This window comes from Conger conger, chromosome 4 (genome assembly GCF_963514075.1).
Source record: "Conger conger chromosome 4, fConCon1.1, whole genome shotgun sequence".
Lineage (NCBI taxonomy): Eukaryota > Metazoa > Chordata > Actinopteri > Anguilliformes > Congridae > Conger > Conger conger.
This window is the reverse complement of record NC_083763.1, coordinates 55139676-55155505: the sequence shown is the minus strand read 5'-3', so window position 1 is coordinate 55155505 and position 15830 is coordinate 55139676. Positions and strand designations below refer to the sequence as shown.

The window sequence follows — 15830 nt, the reverse complement described above, 5'->3', positions numbered from 1 at the left end:
GGCACCCCAAAAACTAATTTGAGGGGGAAGGGAGGCTGCTGGGTGGCTCATTATGTTAAGGCTCTGCTCTAGTGCGTAGATGGACTCTGTGGTCTGGTGTTGAATCCGGACTGTGCTGATTGGCCAACAGTCATGCAGGGCAACGCGTAATTGGCCCCCCAGGGAGGGAGGTGCTCTGCCAGCCAGGGTGACGGCCCCCCTTGCTGGCCAATCAGGACATCCGTGGTCCAGCTGTCGAGCTGGACATGCAGTGTCTTCTCTGACCGGTCTGTGGGCCCATCTTATCAACCATTTTGTGAAAATAAATGGCGGCGGGCGACATCATATGCTTCAGGAGGGGACTGTGTGTTTTTCTGGCCCTCCCCGAGTGACAGAGTGGAGGTTGTGATAAGCTTTGCATCGTGGGAGAGTTTGGACTCTCCGAATTTGGAGAAATGAGGGCAAAAGCATGAAAAAAGAGAAGACAGATCATGTTGCTATTCTTGCTAATTCTGCCTTCCCAGCTAACACAAAATGTTCTCACAAGGTTACTGGAATGTTTTGTCGATGTTATAACATTGCTGCTACATGGCAGAAGCATTGTGAGAATGTTAGCTGGGACATTCAAGGATTGATTTTCTTATTTGACAAGGACAGAGCTTCCACAATTGGCTATAAGACTGGATTTAATCTATTTTCTCTGTTAACATAAAACATACGATAGCGCAGCGATTATCATTATCTTTGCACATCAAGGTTAAAATGCACATTCATATCCCCATAACTGTTAAAAGATGAGGAGAATCAAACTGGTCAGCTGATTACCAACGATTTTCACGTTGAAAATGAATCATTCTGAGTTTGGAGTTATTTTGCCAGCTCCCCCTTTACACACGCACACCACACACACACACACACACACACACACACACACACACACACACACTCACTCTCTCAAACATACACGCACGACACACACACAAGATAGGTAAGAAGTCAACACAGCACCTGTCGTCTTTTGTTGCAGCGGCATGGGTCTGCTTTAATAACACTCAGAGTAACATCTGCTGCCGGTCCTCTCTTTCAACAACGGCCTCAAAGTGCAAAGGGAGAGTGTGTGTGGGCTGAGAGCCATTAACGCCATCTTATCCAGAGGCATGCTGGGAAGGGACACAATTTTACCTTCATTTTCATGTTGGGGTATTTGGCAGACACTCCTTTTCTCTTATCCACAGCATCCTACACAACTACATGTGTTTTTTGCTCCATACAAGCTGTTTATCCAACTGGATGGTAACTGAAGCCATTTAGGATAAGTACCTTGGAACGACAGTACCTTTCACCACCAAGGAATTGAACCCACGGTACCTGAGTGAAAAGCCCAGGTTCCTCATCGTTTTGCTACTTAAGCTAAAAGCATTCTACAGTTATGTAGTAGACCCAAAGCGACTTACAGTTGATTAAACTAAGCAGGAGACATTCCCCCCTGGAGCAATATGGGGTTAAGGGCCTTGCATAAGAGCCCAACAGACAGGGACTTGAACCGCCAACCTTCTGGGTCCCAGTCATGTTCTGTACCTTAGCCACTTTGCTACAGGCTGCTCCTAAAGCAGAGACAGACCATGTGATGCGAGACTGCTGGACTCTTTAGCCAATGAAAAACCCAATTTCATTACTCGTGCTGAAACGCACAAAAACCCAGCAGACACTGCGACCTTGGACAATCTTTGGCGTTTCGCCGCCCCCCGCCCCCCCCTTACATCAGCCCTGAGGCTGACGCATGGATTTGAAAAGTGGATTTGTCACTTGTACAAATAAGCCCATGATCAGTTACTACTTCTGATCAATGGTGATCTCATGTGGGCAGGGCTTCAGTCAAAACTGCTGATTCAAGCCCAAATGTCATCCTGTAACAATGCCGGCTAAATCTTGCAACAACCAGTCTGACTGCTGTACACAAGTCTAAGTGTGGCCTCACTCTTGCAGTAGTTCTGTATTTAATTTTGTATGGTGTGTGTTAGAGCCCCACATAGTGTTTTATCCAGGGACCATGATGAAGATTTCTTTTTCATATGATCTCATGTGTGGTTGAATGCAGTTATTTCTCTGTCATTAAAAAACCCTGACTTTTTTTTTAATGTCATCTCCTGAAATCTAAAGATAATTACCTCGCCTTAAAATATACACTGTAAAATGGACTACTTTCATAGTATTTATCTGCAGTTGCTGAGAATCTAATCTGCATCTCTTAGCTGCTACCGGTAACAACTACTTACGTGAATGATAAACTGAAAATGTTATTAGCAAAGGGATAATGTAATCAGATGGAGGTTTATACCGTTTCAATTCACAGATTTAATCTAACAATAATTTGGAAAGATTTATATGCAGCAAAGGTGTTTAAGTTCCAGGCCTGCCTGAAAACGGGGAATGAACATGAATTCAGCAGAACAAAATCACATTTGAATACATTTATTTTTGTGTTATAAAATTAGAGTGGTAGATTATCTAAGCAACTATAGCAAAGTTTTACTGTACAATGTTAGGTGGAAAGGTTTAGAATGCAGTGCTCGCAATGAAATACAATCTAACGATTGAGATTATTACGGAACATTTTAATCGAGTTCTTCGGAAGCAAGACACATTAAACTTCTTTCCTCCGGTGCCATATGCTTTGCATGGTAATAAAATTGATCTGGTGCCATTAGTATTGTGTTGGGAGAATGGTCTGATGTGTTTTATGTGGTTTAAAACAGAATGAGTGCAGTCTGGCTGCTAGAATCTCACAGTCAAGCAGGAGAAATTAATATTTAAACAGATCTGATGGGTTGGGGACACCGGGGACCTTTAAAATCAACCCTGGCACAGTTGGCTGAGGTCGGATAGGGTGACTCGGGAGGGTGTTTGTGCGCGCACTCTAATAGGACTGTTTTGAGGTGTTCACCGTAACTTTCAGACGACATATAGCAAAAAAGAAAATGGGAGCGGTCGGGAAAGACACCCCGAGTGATCCACAGTGTATCGTCGTGACATTACGCATTACCCTCGTGAAATTACGCATCACCGCAGCATTATCGACCAGCCTGGAATAGACCGTCTGGCCGGTCGGGGAAACATATATCAGGTTATGGTATGACTCATTAGCTAAAAGCAGCCCTTCTACGCCGCTGTTTCTGAGATCAAAAGCATTGTTTGTGACCGTTTTAAACGGGTTTCTGTAAATTTAAGGTTACTGACGGTGTCGCCTTTGGAACACTTTAGCTGTCAATCCAATTAACCCTGTCACTCCTCCAATTAAAATACACCGACATAACGGTATTCTGCGGCAGGAAATGGTTCTAATTTTAAGTGATGTTTAATCATAAATCATCCTTATAACGCCTGACAGGTTTAATGATCACCGCTCTCACGAATGAAGAGTCTTCAGAAGCGTTGAATTGATATCGCAACGGCGAAACCCACGCAGAAACGCAACGGAGCAACCATTCCAAGCTCTAGCCAGACAATAAATCAGTAGGCCTAAATGATCGCCGTAATTGTGCAAAGCAGCTTGATAATCGCACACGGAACAGGGCGAACAGCTGTCAAACACGAAAGCCGCAACACCTTGTCCCGTGAATGTTTCGCATATTCCTGGGAGGGAAAGAAGATAAATCGGTTCCACAGAGACTCGCTGTAGCTTGTTCACTACTGGAATTGCAAGCATCAGAGCTTGTTTTTATTTTATTTTATCCCAGCCCTACATTAACACAAATTGTCACTGCATAGTGCTTATGCAGGTTTTGTTGGTTGAGCTGTATGAAACATATTTTTGAGTGGTCAAAAAAATAAAATATTAAGTGTGACTCAAGTTCTTGTTCTTCATGTCACTGACACTATTCCCAGTAAGTACAGAAACGCACTGAAAACCAGTACTCCCAGTACCTCCCCCACCAGTGGCATCACACTGTAGTTCACTCAGAGTGAGTGTGCACAGCCAGACACACTGTAGTACACTCACTGTGAGAAAACACAACCTCACACACTGTAGTGCACTTAATGTGAGTATGCACAACCTAACATACCGTAGTGCACTTTGTAAGTATGCAGAACCTGACTCACTGTGTGTGTGCACAAACTCACATACTGTAGTGCACTTGGTGTAAGTATGCAGAACCTGACACACTGTAGTGCACTCACTACATTGTGAGTGTGCACGACCTCAAACGCTGTACCTCAACCTCAAACTTCACATACTGCAACCTCATGTACTGCAGTGTACTCATTGTGCAGTCTAGTGGGCTTGGTGTACTAACAGACAAGGCAGTTATGTGGTTCTTCCTTGTGTCTCAAGTGAGGTTTGAGGTTTTATGCATCTTCACTTGGTGTCTGGTGTCGCACTGCACAGAGAGATTAATATTTTCTGTTTTCTTCCAGTGTTTGATTTAGTAATTTTCCATCCTGAGCTGATATGTTTTGTCTGTCTTTTTACATCAAAGGCATTTTTAGGAGAGAGAAAAAACAACCCAGACAGGATCCAGTTTCTTAACTCCATTGAAGTGGCCATCAAAAACATTCCCAGTTCTGTCACATCACATTGCTTGCTTGGATCCTGGTAAACAATATCAACACCACTGTTTACCAGCAGCCATTTTGTAATTTTTGTACAGGAATGCTACATTCAGTGGCATGTTTGAATTTAAAAGTTAACATCCAGGCATGTAATACTGTCATAATTTATTCTTAATGAAGCTGTTGCTCTTGACAAAGCAGCATATATCAAGAAGATAAGACTGAAGACCATGCAGTTCTAAGAACAGGTAGGAATTGTATTGCCTATTTTTTGCCTTTATTTCACATTCATCATGCTAGAGTGCCTAACCCGCAGTGTGCTAATACCGCAGGCTGATACTTGCTGTTGTTATGTAGCTTTTAACAGTTTACAACCGCATACCTAACCATCTATAACAGAACAGAGGGACCTTTTCAGAATAAACTGCCAGTTTGGTTGCTAGGCAATGACACACACTCTGAATTTAATTGTTAAAAGAAGAAAATGTGTTGTGAAGCTTCTAAATAAATCAAAATAAGTCTGAAGTTCAGAACCAATTCTGTAGTAGTAATAATAATACATTTTATTAGTGTAGTGCTTGTCTTTTAAAGTCAGGGGTTTATGGGCAAGTAAATGAAACGGTGATACATTTAGCTAATAGAACATTCTAGTTTATCTGGAAGCAATTTAGATGGATACATCAGAAGATCATAGAAGAACAACCTTGGATGAGGAAAAAATAAATACAGACTGATAGTAATATGGAGAAGGAGGTTGTAATATAAAAGCCGAGTGTTATAACTGAGGCAGAAAGCAAGTAAAGAAGAACAAGGGTGGGTCTGAGCACAATTGCTCGCCCTGAAGGACACGGAAAAGTCCGGAACAATTCAACTTCAAAGACTGGTGATTTCTGAGCTGAGTGGGACTTTTCTGGACAGGAAGCGTCCATGGCTAATTACAGCTAATTACTGTAATTTAAGTACTAAAAGTGTAACCATTCCCACTCGTTTCGAGAATTTCACTGGCAGCCAACGGAGCAGGGGTGATGTGTGCTGGCTTCCTGTTGACGTCCGTACAGCATTCATTTGAAGAGGTTGTTGATAAGGTTTTGTAGGGATTCTAATTCAGCTGGGCATCGTTGTGGTCGTGTCACGACGCAGGATTGCCGAGTTCGCTGGATAAGTTCACGAGGTAAAACCCGGAACCCTTCCAGAACTCGAACATGGACTGAGGTAAAAACAGCCGTTCCAGGTTTTACTCTCATCCAGCTAACTCGCTAACCCTGCTTCGTGATATACCCCCCCCCCCTAATCTGATGGAGGATTATAAAAAATATGTGGAAAAACAAGGTGCCTCTTTTTTTTTTTCTTCAAACAAATTATGGCATATTCCTCAGAAAATGCACCTCTAGACCTTACTGACGTTTGTGGTCTTTGCTCTTACAGATTACTGGATTCTTACTGGATTGTGATTGGTCTCAGATATGGATCTGTTTTTGTGTTCCAGAAGGATGCACGTCCTGCAGACGGTTACATCACGGACCACGGCTGTTATTCACTTCCCTTATTGATTTCATTGGCTTCCCCTACCCAGACGGTGGAATTTATGCATAGTGCCGGAATCTCACACTCACGTCCGACTTGACCACTTACACCAGGCTTCTGAGCTACTTCCTCTTGGGGGCCAGATATAAAAAACCCATAAAAAAAACAATTGTATATTAGGCGTTTTAATGTTCATAAATGTATTACGAATATGAACTACACAATTCATAAACGTATACTTTTTAAGCGCTTAGTTTTGTACAGCTATTGCTTATTCTACTGAGCATGATTCATGCTGAGCAGTGAATCATGACCTTGTGTGGCCAGGGTTCCAGCTGTAGGCAGTAATTCTAACCAGTAAAAAATAATTGGTCAGTAAATGTGTCTGTAAAGTTAAGTTGAGTGTAAGTTGAGGCCAGCTACACCTTGTTAGAATCGGATTGGCTTCCACTAAAAAATCTCCAGCTAGACTCTCACAAACTACCTTTTGTTTTCAGAAGTTCTGGTGGAAGTTTGTCTGGGTTGAGGCTCTTCTCTGCTGGGTCTTGACCCGGCTTCTGCTGAGCCTCCGGTCTGCACAGCTTGGCGTGGGAGACGGTCCTGAGCCTCCTTTTGACCCTGCTCAACCAGACCAAAGATTTACAGCACGACAAGCTCCAACCGGCGACTCTTGAAAATGTTATAAAACTCACCACCTGCGATTAGACCAGCCAACTCTCCTGCACCGTGATCAGATGTTCTGAGACCGGCAGATCCCTCTGCTGCAACTCCTCTCTGCAACTTTCTAAAATAGTTTCTGTCACATCGCAAATCTTCATTCTGTACTGGGCTTTAGGATGTAATGGTAAAGTCAGACCCGATGGAACACAGAGCTCCTAGCCGAAAGAGGAAAAAAATAACGGGTGTAGACGCAGGGCCTCTGGGTTCTTCCGGAGCGCAGGTTCAAGCACAGGGTTCAGCTCTGGGGCCCGTGTTTGCTCAGAGCCACAATGGCCCCTTTCATAAATGTAAACAGTATGATAACTGTGCTAATCCCATATAGGCCCTCAGACCTCCGCCAGCACACTCATTGTTATTTATGGTCAATTTGCCACATCCATTGTGATGTCATAAAGGCCTTACTGTGGAAACAGAAATCATTCCACGACCCCGCCTCCCCAAAACAAAGGGTCTTTTCCCCCCAATTTTTTTTGCCAAATTCTTCCATTTTGCCATAAGAGAAAAGCCCAATTGTTTCTCATTTCTTAAAAACGAGGTCCAGTGGAAAATGAGTGTTATACACAACGTGTCTGGTTATATACTCTACAAGCGTTATTGACAGTCAAAGCTACATCTGCCGCTCGCAAATGTTAGCTGGATGGAATTTGGTCTTCACTTTGCCTTCATGGTGTAGTTTGTTTTACTTTTCACAAAGCATTTATTCAGAGGAGATATGAGATGTGATATTTTAAAACCTTTTTTTTGGAATGTTTTCTTTTTTCTAAATACTAAATCAGTGTTCTAGAACACCATCAGTTGTGATTGTTAGAATGTTCAGTCAAGAACATTCTTATCGCATATTTGTGATCTCACATCTTAAAGGGTTACCCCGTAATTAAAACCTACAAGCTGGAATGAAAAGAATCCCTTTATTTTAGGTTTTTTTCCATTGCTGATTATACGGGTTAACCAATGGGAAAGAAGAGACTGCTGTTTCCGTAATGTTTACAATCCGCTCAAACTCAAGGCATCTCAAACTCCAGCTGTACAGAGCCCCAGTGTTCAAAGGTTTATGTGAATTCCTTTTTGGTTGACAGCCAATATAGGCCGGTGTGCACATTTTTACAGCTCAGTTTTTTCTACGTGAAAGCAGTTCAAAAGGAAGTGATGGGCTAGTTTTAGTTTGGTGGACTCTTTAGGGAAATCAGTGAATTAACCCTTTAAGATCACAAATATGTGATTAGAATGTTCTTAGCTGAATGTTCTAATGCTGATGCAACAATCACTACGGGTAACTGAAAGCAATTCTAGAACACTGACTCTTAGAATTTTGGAGAAGAAAAAACACTCTAATAAAGCACACTTTTCAAATGGCTAAAAGGGAACCTCCACTGCATGTGGGGCAGGAGGGCGTGCAGTCATACAGAAACCAAGGGAGTGGTTCTAAATTTACAATTGTCTGCATTTTCAGTTCATGTTTTTCTCCCCCTCAGTGGAGGTTACTTTAAATGAATTACTTCAAGGGCAAAAATGTTTTTAAAAAAAATTCATACGAAAGTAGCCAGCACTGATACCCTGCTCTGCCTGAGCTGCCGGCTATAAGTCACGACCCACTTCTGTACAAGCGATGTTCTGTGGCTCCTGTTGATCCAGGTATATGACATCATGGCATTTTTCGACTTGCCCTGAAGCTACGTTCCTTTTCTTCTGACACATAGGCCTGTGTGTGGGGGATAGCGTCCGGGGGGGGGGGGGGGGGGGGCGGGCGGGGGTGAGGGTATATGGGGCGGGGATGTGACAGAAATATGAAACTCTGGAAGTTTTCCAGTGAAACTGGCTGGCTGGCTGTTCTGCTGGAGGCCCAGTGTTGAGTCTAACCTGAGTAGAAAGACAGGCCTGTTTGCCCTGAGCTGAACCTCAGCACTGTTCATAAAAACGCCTTGGCTGGATTTACGGCGCCCTGTGACATCACATCTGTACTTCAGCCTTCTTATTTGGGCCTGTCGCTAAGGTTACCGCAGAGTGCACAAAGACCTGTAGACGCTGAGAAAGCAAGACGTCCTCCTTCCAACAGAGGAACCCTGGTGTGGGGAAGGTAGACAGTCTTGGTGAATGTAGTGTCGGCTCTCTCCATGGTCTGTTTTCTAACTTCTGACTGGCTCAGTGGGCCAGCTAAGTTTGAGCCCCTCATACACAAGATCAGGATTGGTCAGAAGTGACTGGCCTATCGGTTTATTGGCCATGCTTCTGCCCAGGAAGTTGAGCAGATTTACTGTCAATCTCTGGGGCACATATCTGACACCATCCCTTTAGGCACCAGTTACTTTTCTGCAGACAACTGACTGTTTTAAAGTGAATCTTTTCATCATAAATCACATCACCAGTATTTTATTGGTGATGTAACATTTTCGCCAATATCTTTCATTATTGCACGTTTTGGTGAGCAACATATTTATTTTCTGATTTGTCAGGGATCGGAACTGTTCTCGCCATATGAATAGCAGTATTTTCACGTGTGGTTCATATTCGACCCAGGTGTGGTTCATATTACCATACGTTCATGAGCCAGACAAGGGAAGCACTGTGCTGACTGGTTGTTCTTCAATGGAGAATCACATCTATGGTGGCTGGTAGACGTGACCCAGATGGCAAGCGACTCCGGGCCGGATCTGTGCTGGTTCCGGCCTGGCAGTGCTGACTTAGGGGGATAAAACACGCAGCTCCTTCAAGACGATGCTGGAGCAATAGTGCCCTCCCTTCTCTCTCTCTCTCTCTCTCTCTCTCTCTCTAACTCACTTGTTCTCCTTCTCTCAATTTCAATTCAATTTCTCTCTCTTGCTCCGTCTTTCTCTTCATCTATTGCTTTCTCACTCGCTCCCTCTCTCTGTCACTTACTATCAGCCTTATTTGCTCTCACATCTCTTCCCCTCTTTCTCGCTAATACTCTTGCTCTCCCTCACTCTCTCTCCCTCGTTCTTGCTCTCTCCCTCTCTCCTACCTTTCTCACTTTCTTTCTCGCTAGCTCTCTGTCTCTCTCTCTAGCTCTCTCCCTTGCTCTCTCTCTAGCTGTCTCTCATTCACACTTTCTCTTGCTCTCTCCCTCTCTCTCATTCTCTCGCTCTCTCTCCCCCCTCTCTTTCTCTCTCTCTCCTGCCTCTCTCTCACTTTTTCTTTCTCCCTAGCTCTCTTTAGGTCTCTCCCTCTCTCTCCCGCTCTCTTAATACGTCTCTCTCTCTCCCACCTCTCTAGCTCTCTCTCTCACTCTCTTGCTCTTTCTATCTCTCTCCCCCTCTCTTTCTCCCTCAAGCTCTAGCTCTCTTCCTCTCTCTCTCTCTCCCCCTCTCCCGTCTCTTGTCTGTAGAGTGAAGCCCCTCCCCATATTTGCATTGAGTATTCTGCGGCCGTAACGCGTCCGATGATGGGCTCCGTTCTGCGTAACATCCATCAGCACCGGACGAGAGCTGGGGCCACTAACGCGGCTAAAGGCTAATCACACCTAAAGCCCCCGCCACCGCCCCCCCGCGGGGTCAAGCGCACTCGAACCGTCGGCCGGCCGCCGTGCAACCGGGAACGCCCACGGTCCCCCGCATCGACCGAGGAGGGGGGAGGGGTGCACCCAATCAAATCCTTCACCCCGCATTCAAAATGTGCTGCCAAACCCCCTGCCTCTGTTTCAGAAACAGGGCGGCAGTGGAGTGGGGGAGGGAGGGAGCCAGAGAGAATGAGAGGGAGGGATGGATTGAGGAAGAGGCTTTACAAAGAACAATTGATGCAGGGAGAAGGGGGGAAAGGAAAAGGAGGAGGAGGAGGAGGAGGAGGGAGGGAGCCAGAAGGGATTAATGAACATATGTTGAATGCAGTGAGCAGGCTTGGGTGGGGGTGGGTAAGACGTGGGGAGGGGAGGGGTTTCTTGCTTGCTCGCCTCAGTCCTGAAAACTGGTTTGATAACCTGGCCTCTCCTTGCGTTAAATATCGATTGGGCCCGAATTCCTGCCAGCGGAAAGCTCATCCGCCGGGAGGGGAATCGTCTCGCTGCTCCTGAACCGGCGCGATAGTCCTCGCGACCTTTCGTATCAAAATATTGATTGAGCATAAATTTCACGCCTGGAAAACACTCCTCCGGAGAACGGCGGCTTTCTCCTCCAGAGGCGACGGCGCGGAACGGCTATTGAGCGCGGTTACCGCGGCAGTGCTGAAACCGAGCCGTCCGCACGAATAAGCTGAGCAGGCAGAGCGACGTCAGTAGAATTCCTGTGACTGTCCTCCGTCAACCTCCGGGAAACGGAGCTCCGATGGGCTATATCGGTTAATATTGTAAAAAGGTCAGTTTGTATAAAATTCCGTCGCATTCTGTCCTTTGGGTGAGATGTTAAACTGAGAGTCCCGACTCTCTGTGGTCATTAAATATCCGTTGGCATTTTACAAAAGAGCAGGACGTGCCAACCACGGTATCGTGGTCAAATTCCCAATAAATCTCACTCTCCATGTCTGGCCTCCTGTTCATCCTATCTCATTGGCTATACAATCCCTTATATTCCCCACTCACCGAAAAATACAGCAAAATTAAGTTCAGCTCGTTGGTTAAATAAAGGTATTATTAACACATTAATCATCCTCATAATGCTATAATCCTGAATAAACATAGCTATATATAAAATGTTATGTTGTATAAAAAGCATACTGGTCCTTATCTTTGTTGTACAGGTAGCAGTTGAAATTGTACTTCCCTCTAGGGTCTTTCAGCGCACTTATCCCTGGTTATGGGTATGCACTTTGTTGTACGTCGCTCTGGATAAGAGCGTCTGCCAAATGCCATTAATGTAACGTAATGTCTGTAGAAATGTGTGTGGAAAAGAGGGGTGTCCCAATTTAGCCAAAAATGCTACGCTTCATTACGCATTGCACTACACTGGCCGTTTTTGGCTACGTTTAGGTTAGGTTACTGCAGTTATACTGCTTACAGGACTGCTTGAAATGCAGGTTAAATGCCTCCCAACAACGAAAAGCCTGCGGGCTAGACTACATATAATGGCCTGATTTACAAAGGCCTTCGGCACATGCAAAACTGATAATGCAACCAATCACTGGTGCGAAACGAATACCATGGCCAATCTTTGGTCAGGTTATTGGTTTTGCATGTGCTGAAATGTTTTGCACGTGCTAAATGTCTTTGTAAATCAGGCCCATAATTTTACTACTATATATGAACTGTTACACGTGTGTACAGTACATGTGCCAGGCTCCCATGTCAGTTAAACACAGAACATGTGTAGTGGGAAACATCTCCACTAAATTGCCTGTGGCGCATATCATGCCAGTGACCTGCTGTGAGCTTAAAGCCTTTAACAAACTGTCTGTCTTCTGCAAACAGGGGTCAGCGCCTTCTGCCGCGCCCCGTGGACATGCGTGTGCATGAGACGATTGCCACTGCACGCATTCACGCGTGGCTGCATCCAGTTCATAACGGACATGTGCGGTTTAGTTCTTTATTTATTTATATATCTCTCGGGCCGAGTGTCGCGGCGGTGCAGGACGACGTAAAGTGCACTTCACTGTCTGTTTACATGCTTCGCGTGGCAAGCTGACACAGGGTCGGGAACGTTATTCGCTCGGATGGGGGCGGGATCGTTCCACGTACCCGGCGAGGTGCGACTCGCATATTGCGGAGTGTTTCCACGCAGAAACGGGGGACGGTTCTCTGTCCGCCCGCTGCTGCCGTAGGCGACTGAAACGCTCCCACGTAGAGCTCAGTTAGTCAGCATGTCTGCCCTGTACGAGTCAGCCAGGAGAATTACATGGATTTTTGATTCGGGTTAAATACGAATTTAAAATACTTTAACTCTTTAGATGCTGGCGATAATTGGAGAATGTTTCCGGTGATCCATGGGAATTTTACCGACCAGACTGTTAGGAATTCTACAGGTTTAAAGTGTTTCAAATGACTATTTGCCCCAGTCCTAAATTTGAATTGTGATGAACAATATTATTCTGTCGAATGTGTGTGGCCCTCCTCCCCCCTCAAAGACCTGAAAATCTGAATGGCTACCATAAAACAGAGGTTTTCTGCATGTATAAAAGTACATCTCCATTAAAGTGCTTTACTTACTGTGTTATAATGGATGTGTCAACCATACACTACACCTATTTTCTGTGTGCTGCCGTACAGTGAAGGCTGAAAGATATCTGTTGCTGCTATCGATGAGAACAGAAAGGTGCTGGAGCACCCTTAGAGGCAGAGTCTGACAATCAACGTGAGGCTTTGAGTGCAGGCAGCTATGATTGTGTGTGTTACATGTGTGTTTGAGTGCAGAGTGAAAGGGTCTTTTTCCGTCATTTCACTATCAGGGCCCACACTCTGGTGCTTTTATGAGGCAAAGTCAAAATGCACCTCCATTCCAGAGGCCTCAAAGTGTGTGCGTGTGTGTGTGTGTGTGTGTGTGTGTGTGTTTGTGTGTGTGTGTGGGTGCAGGTTGCAGGGGTTGGGGGTTGTTTTTCTCTTGTATAACAAAAGGCCATATTGGTGGGGGTTGGGCCGGCCCATCGCTTCCTTAGACAAAATGTTTTTCTCCGTTTTCTTATGCAGAAAGACAAAATGTACTCCAGAAGTCACACAAAATGGCTGAAATTGGACCAGCTGTCCCTTGTGGCAGAGTGTGGAACATTGGCTGATTTAAAGGTCACAGGTCCTTTTTGGACATCGGAAAGCTCCGTCCTGTTCAGGATCGTTTAAAAAGGTTATTCTGGAGTGGTGTTGGCGGTAGGATACAGGTGCTGTTGTACGTACACGTGGGGTCGGCATAATGCGCTTTATACACATTAACCCTTTAAGGCGTGACATCATAAACATGTGATTAGAATGTTCTCAACTGAACATTCTAATGCTGATGTCACAATCACTGCTGGTAGTTGAAGGCAATGGAGTTCTAGAACAACTGAATTTGAGAGAAAAAAAAACATTCCAAAAAAACAGCTTGTGAAAGGGTTAAGAGCTCATCTCATTGCTTTAGTGTATGCTAATGACTGCATGAGCACCACACAGGGAATGGTGACATTATGAGAGGAGAGATATGGTGTGGGTCATATTTCCTTTTTCCATTAAAAAAAAAAAAAAAAAAAAAAAGTCCTAAAAATGTATTCGCCCACAGCAGTTTCAGGTCAGAACCTGAGACAGGGCATTTGGAAAATGGTGTTTGATCCAACATCCCAGAATCCCCTTTGAAACCCCCCCCCCATCCCCCACCCTCTTTTGTATTCATGGTTTAAAACGGTGGTGGTTATTTAATAAAGATCGGTGGCTCTTGAAAAGAGAGTGAATGGGACAGAGAAAGAGAGGAGGGAATGAGGGGGGTGGGGGTGGAGGGTGGGGAGTGGAGGGGTGGGGGAAGGGTTTAGGAATGAGAGAGAGGGAGAGGGAGAGAAAGGGAGGGAGAGCGAGAGCGAGGAAGAGAGAGAAGGGGGCAGTGAAAGAGAGTGAGTGAGAGAGTGAGGGAGAGAGAGAAACGGGGAGAGCGAGAAAGGAAAGAGAGAGAGAACAGGGCTGATGGGTGGATGAGAGGTAATTGGTGAGAGGCCTGGGAAGCCTGTAGGGAGGGGGGCAGGGCAGAGAGAGGGGGGCAGGGCAGGGGGAGGGGGGCTTCTGCCAGCCCACTAGCCGGGACTCCACAGCTCAGCCCAGTCATGTAGGACAGGCAGAGACCATTACATTACATTAATTGCATTCATGGCATTTGGCAGACACTCTTATCCAGAGCGACGTACAGTTGATTAGACTAAACAGGAGACAATCCTCCCCTTGAGCAATGCAGGGTTAAGGGCCTTGCTCAAGGGCCCAACGGCTGTGCGGATCTTATAACCACCGACCTTGCGGGTCCCAGTCATATACCTTAACCACGACACTACAGGGCGCCCTTCAGGGAGACTTCTGCACACATTCCTGGGTCTGAAATGCTGCCTTTCTAAAATGTAATTTTAATATATTTGCCCTCTGTGTGTTTTGAATCATGTTTTATTTGGTTCTGGTAAAGCCCTTTGAACCTATGTCCTGAAAACGGGTCTACAAATGGAAAATGTTTCTTTTTCCAAATGAATCCATTTCAGTAATACATTGAATTCTTACACATCCTTGCATTGTTATATAATCATTTTACTGTAATTTAGTATAAACTCGCATTTTACAGAACCGTGGTTCCCCAAAATGTGGGCCTGAACCCACAACTAGAACCAGTGACTGGGGTTGTTTTGTGAGAAAATGTTACGTGTGTAAAAATTATTTCAATAAAGATAAGTCATTGCAGCCTGATACTGATTGGCTTGGTGCATTGAACCAATATTTTCATATTATATATTATTGTTTTTGTATTATTACCTCTACACAAAGATATACTGGAGTAACCGTAGCTTTATACTGTAAATGTATACAGTATAAATACAGTGTAAGTATTTGTGTATGTTGATAATTAGGAGTAGAGTGTTGACGGGGAACCTTACTAATGTAAAGTTATGTTGTGTATATTGATAATTCGGAGTAAAATGTGTTGACGGGGAACCTTACTTATGTAAAGTTATGTTGTGTATATTGATAATTTGGAGGAAAGAGAGTTGGGGTGACCTAATTTATTACATTTTTCCTCCTGGTCACGTCCGCAGTGCTCTCTGTATCAGAGCTTGGGCCCCACTGGTCAGACGGAGGAAGTCTGTGTTTACACTGCGTGAGCTGTAGGATTGGAGCCTGGCCAGGCAGCCCTGATAGAGCTGGGAGGGGCCAGGAGGGGGCGCTAGATCCAGCCTGCTGCCTCAACCGGGGAGGAGCAGAGGCAGAGGAGCACGACAGAGGCCTGCTTCTGTCAAGGCCTGTTTGTGCCAAAATTAAGGCCTGTTTTTAGACCAAACTATGGCCTGTTCAGGCCACACCAGGGTCAGTTTGTGCCGAAGTGAAGGCCTGTTTTCACAGTCTGGAGACTCTGGAACATTGCCTGGTCATTGCCTGTTGAGGGTGTGTTTATGTCAAAATTAAGGCCTGTTTTTGAAGCCCAAACCTAGGCCTGTTTATGCCGAAATTAAGGCCTGTTTTTAGACCA

General features: G+C 45.0%; 1 long non-coding RNA gene across 1 annotated transcript in view; it reads left to right on the top strand.

Moving 5' to 3' along the window:
• Window positions 1–326, top strand: part of LOC133127578 (uncharacterized) — a 17016-nt gene extending 16690 nt beyond the window's left edge. The window contains exon 3 of the long non-coding RNA XR_009708639.1: window positions 1–326. This exon is cut by the window's left edge and continues 461 nt beyond it. This is a non-coding gene — a long non-coding RNA (uncharacterized LOC133127578).
• Window positions 327–15830: the final 15504 nt, after the last annotated feature.